The sequence below is a fragment of the Spinacia oleracea genome, chromosome 4, assembly GCF_020520425.1.
Source record: "Spinacia oleracea cultivar Varoflay chromosome 4, BTI_SOV_V1, whole genome shotgun sequence".
Taxonomy (NCBI): Eukaryota; Viridiplantae; Streptophyta; class Magnoliopsida; order Caryophyllales; family Amaranthaceae; genus Spinacia; species Spinacia oleracea.
Window position 1 is genome coordinate 137,072,034 of NC_079490.1, and position 5,743 is coordinate 137,077,776.

Here is a 5,743-nt window from a genome sequence, read left to right on the forward strand (position 1 = left end):
AAGTCATCTTTGTGCCTTTTCAGGTACTTCAGAATATTCTTGGCAGCAGTCCAATGCGCCTCTCCTGGGTCTGACTGGTATCTGCTCGTAGCACTGAGTGCGTACGCAACATCCGGGCGTGTACATATCATAGCATACATTATTGAACCAATCAATGATGCATATGGAATCCCATTCATTCGTCTACGCTCATCAAGTGTTTTTGGGCACTGAGTCTTGCTTAGAGTCATTCCATGAGACATGGGTAGGTAGCCTCGCTTGGAGTCCGCCATCTTGAACCTATCAAGCACCTTATTGATATAAGTGCTTTGACTAAGTCCAATCATCTTTTTAGATCTATCTCTGTAAATCTTGATGCCCAATATGTACTGTGCTTCTCCTAGATCCTTCATCGAAAAACATTTCCCAAGCCAAATCTTGACAGAGTTCAACATAGGAATGTCATTTCCGATAAGCAATATGTCGTCGACATATAATACTAGGAAAGCAATTTTGCTCCCACTTACCTTCTTGTATACACAAGATTCGTCCGCGTTCTTGATGAAACCAAAGTCACTGACTGCTTCATCAAAACGTATATTCCAGCTCCTGGATGCCTGCTTCAATCCGTAGATTGATTTCTTTAGCTTGCATACCTTTTTAGCATTCTTTGGATCCTCAAAACCTTCAGGTTGTGTCATAAACACAGTTTCTGTTAAAACGCCGTTTAAGAAAGCAGTTTTGACATCCATCTGCCATATTTCGTAATCGTAATATGCAGCGATTGCTAACATTATTCGAATAGACTTTAGCATTGCAACTGGTGAAAAAGTTTCATCGTAATCCACACCGTGGACTTGCCTGTAACCTTTTGCAACCAATCTAGCTTTGAAAACTTCAAGTTTCCCATCCTTGTCCTTTTTCAGTTTGAAAACCCATTTGCTTCCAATGGCTTGGTAGCCATCTGGCAAATCGACCAAATCCCATACTTGGTTTTCAGACATGGAGTCTAATTCAGATTGCATGGCTTCTTGCCATTGCTTGGAGCTAGGGCTCGTCATAGCTTGCTTGTAAGTCGCAGGTTCATCACTTTCAAGTAATAGAACGTCATAGCTCTCGTTCGTCAAAATACCCAAGTACCTTTCCGGTTGAGATCTATATCTTTGCGATCTACGCGGGGTAACATTTCTAGATTGACCATGATTCTCACAAGATTCTTCTAAAGATCTCTGAGTTTCATCCTGAATGTCATCTTGAGCATTCTCTAGAGTTTGTTGTTCGACTCGAATTTCTTCGAGGTCTACTTTTCTCCCACTTGTCATTTTGGAAATGTGATCCTTCTCCAAAAAGATACCATCTCGAGCAACAAACACTTTGTTCTCAGATGTATTGTAGAAGTAATACCCCTTTGTTTCCTTTGGATAGCCCACAAGGATACATTTGTCAGATTTTGGATGAAGTTTGTCTGAAATTAATCGTTTGACGTATACTTCACATCCCCAAATCTTAAGAAAAGACACATTTGGAGGCTTTCCAAACCATAATTCGTATGGAGTCTTTTCGACAGCTTTAGACGGAGCTCTATTTATAGTGAGTGCAGCTGTATTTAGTGCATGTCCCCAAAATTCTAATGGAAGTTCGGCCTGACCCATCATTGACCTGACCATGTCTAGCAAGGTTCTGTTCCTCCGTTCTGACACACCGTTCCATTGTGGTGTTCCAGGAGGAGTCAATTCTGATAGAATTCCACATTCTTTCAGATGGTCATCAAATTCATAGCTCAGATATTCACCGCCTCTATCAGACCGCAGTGCCTTGATCTTCTTGCCTAATTGATTCTCTACTTCACTCTGAAATTCCTTGAATTTGTCAAAGGATTCAGACTTATGCTTCATTAGGTAGACATAACCATACCTACTGAAGTCATCAGTGAAAGTGATAAAGTAGCTGAAACCACCTCTAGCATTTGTACTCATTGGTCCACATACATCTGTATGGATTAAACCCAATAGTTCATTTGCTCTTTCTCCAACTTTAGAGAAAGGTTGCTTTGTCATTTTGCCAAGTAAACATGATTCGCATTTACCATAATCCTCTAAGTTAAATGGTTCTAGAATTCCTTCCCTTTGAAGTCTTTCTAAGCGTTTCAAGTTTATATGGCCTAATCGACAATGCCACAGATAGGTGAGATCTGAATCATCCTTTTTGGCCTTTTTGGTATTTATGTTATATACTTGTTTGTCGTGATCTAATAAATAAAGTCCATTGACTAATCTAGCAGATCCATAAAACATCTCTTTAAAATAAAACGAACAACTATTGTCTTTTATTATAAAGGAAAATCCCTTAGCATCTAAGCAAGAAACTGAAATGATGTTTTTAGTAAGACTTGGAACATGGAAACATTTTTCCAGTTCCAAAACTAGCCCGGAGGGCAACGACAAATAGTAAGTTCCTACAGCTAATGCAGCAATCCGTGCTCCATTTCCCACTCGTAGGTCGACTTCACCCTTGCTTAACTTTCTACTTCTTCTTAGTCCCTGTGGATTGGAACATAAGTGTGAGCCACAACCTGTATCTAATACCCAAGAAGTTGAATTAGCAAGTATACAGTCTATAACGAAAATACCTGAAGATGGAACGACTGTTCCGTTCTTCTGATCTTCCTTTAGCTTTGGACATTCTCTTTTGTAATGGCCTATTCCATCACAATAAAGACAACTTGATTTGGACTTGTCCTGCTTTGATTTAGCATTGCCCTTGGACTTTCCACCTTTCTTGAATGGTCTCTTTCTAGCCTTGAGTAAATCTTTGGCTTCACAGTCCAGTACTATTTCAGCCTTTCTGACAAGGTGAATAAATTCTGCAACTGTTTCTTCTCTTGGTTCACTTAGGTATAGTTGCTTGAAGCGACCAAACCCACTGTGTAGTGAATTGAGCAAGACAGAGACTGCCATCCTTTCGCTTATTGGTGTTCCTAGTAGACTTAGGCGATCAAAATATGAACACATAAGATCCACATGGAACCTCAGTGGGACGCCTACCCTTTGTTTAGTGCGAAGGAGCTGAACATGTGTTTCTTGGACCTCCATCCTATAACACTTGTTGGGAGAACTAACCTTTAGACCAGACATTGATTCAATCAACTCATGGACGTTCAGGTCCCTGTCCTCCGTACTTCCACGACAGATATCCCTCAGATTCTTGATGAGCGTAAAAGGTTCATAGGCTACAAACCTTCTAGCCCAATCATCAGGGATATTGTTCAGCATGAGACTCATAACCTTTTTGAGATCCGCATCCCAGGCGTAAAACCTCTCAGGGGTCATGTCTCTGGCATAGTAGCTTGGCATGGGATGTGACAGTACATACTCAAGTCCATTGAGTTTGACTATTTCAACTAGCTTAGCTTCCCATTCAAGAAAATTTGTCAGGTTCAGCTTGACCATAAGCTCAGAACCCATGATGATGTTTTGATTGTTGTTTGCCATATTAAAAACTACAATTGAAAAGAATAAACAAATAAATAACCATTCACAGTTTCTCTTAATAAACTTAAATTCTAGCATACATGCATAATTCAATGTTTATTAAGCATTTTATTCAAATTATGTGTTCCGGCAGGTGTGAATAAAATGATTCCAAGATCCTAAAATCATTGAAGAACTAAGCACAGTTTGTCGACTTAATCCTAGAACATCTTAGGTAAGCAAAAGCCTTTTGCTAATAGTCTAGAAACTATTCTTGGTTGATAGGTACGTCTAAGAACTTATTAGGTAAACCTATCGAATTTGCCACGACATAAAAGGACTCCTTACTTATATCGTTGAGTTTCACCAAAACTAACATGTACTCACAATTATTTGTGTACCTTGCCCCTTTAGGACCAATAAGTAACACCTCGCTGAGCGAAAACTATTACTAGATTGATGTAAAGGATATCCAAGCAAGTGTATATTTTGGCATGGCACCTTTTAACTCAATTTTTAAGTTTGGAACTTAAGGCTCTTACTATGTTGGTTAGATTTTAAGTGAACTAAAATCCTTAATCATGCAACATAATCAAGCTTTTGATCTCATGCATTTTAAGACATATTTAAAACAATAAATAACTTAAAACATGCATAAGATATTTGTGATCTAGTATGGCCCGACTTCATCTTGAAGCTTTGACTTCAAAGTCCGTCTTGAAAATCTCCGTGGGAGGCACCATTTTCTTCAAATAGGATAAGCTATAACTAATTACAACTATTTGATGGTTCGCAGACCATATTTGAATTGAAAAATAACTTTGGTACTTTAGACCAATTACATTCAAATTAATGGTACGCAGACCATATTTTCTATCCTATTTGGGCCATACTAGTCACTTCATAACCTGCAAAACAGTACATATACAATATATACCATTCACCCATTCATTATCATGAATGGCCCACATAGCTGGTTAGTAAAACACATTATGCATCACGTAAACATTTGCAGCAATTAATCAAGGGCACCAATAATCTACCAATTATTCAGTCCTTATTAATTCTAATCAAGTTGTTTTAACCTTAAGGATTTGTAGACCTAATCAAGAGTTTATGACTAAAAAGCGCTCCCACTTAAACCAATAAATTCATATGCTTTACCAATTTTAAACATAAAAATGTATTTCTAGTCCAACCGGAAACATACAAATTTAATTAAAATTTAAAGCTCATATCAATTTATAATTGAATCCAAAAATTTAATTTAATTTCAGTCGTATTTAAATTAATTCATGATTTTAATTTTAGTAAAATAATTAGAATAAATAACATTTATTATAATTATAATATTCAAAATTAAAATCCAAGAAAATAATTCAAATTATTAATTTTAAAATTAATTAAAATTACGTGAACTGAAATTTTCAAATTAAACATTCAAAACGATCTAATCGTAACGCAAACACCCTACGCGTTGCACGCCCATGGGCCGTACGCACACAGCCATTGCTGGCCATGTGCGCGCAGCCCATGCGCTCGTCGCATAGCTGCTGCTTCCCTATCGCAAGCCTCCGCACGCATTGGTGCTCGCTGCGCGCGCCAGCGCTCATCGCACGCGAGCTATCGCTCGCAGTGCGCGCGCGCGACATCGCTCGCTGGGCGCGCGAGCCATCGCTCGCTGGGCGCGCGACATCGCTCGCTGGGCGCGCGACATCGCTCGCTGTGCGCGCGAGCCATCGCTCGCTGGGGCGCGACATCGCTCGCTGGGCGGGCAACATCGCTCGCTGTGCGCGCGAGTAATGCTGGGCGCAGCGCTCGTGGCACGCGAGCTTGCGCTCGCTGCGCGCGAGGCTGCGCGCTCTTGTGCGAGGCAGCGCGCGTTGTGGCGCAGCTCGCTTGCTGCCCACACGCGACTGCCTTGGCTCGCTCTTCGCCCATGCCCATTCGTTCATTGCTCGTGGCACACGACACAAGGCAGGGCTGCTGCCTTGTGCTCGTGCACTACGCCCTTGCTCATTGCATTCGTGCCGCACGGGCGACGAGCTCCCTTGCTCGTCGTCGCATGCCCGCATTATACAACACCCCTTAAGGGTAACACGAAGCGTCCATTGCTTCGTGCGTGCAAGTTTTATGAACGAATCGCATAAAATTTAAAATTTATATTTAAAATTAATGACAAATTAATAAATAATATTAATTTCATAATTTTAGGGCGAAAAAATCGAAAATTTATTATCCAATTGATTTCCGATTGATATGGATTCAAGTCTAGGTCATAAAAATTTAAAATT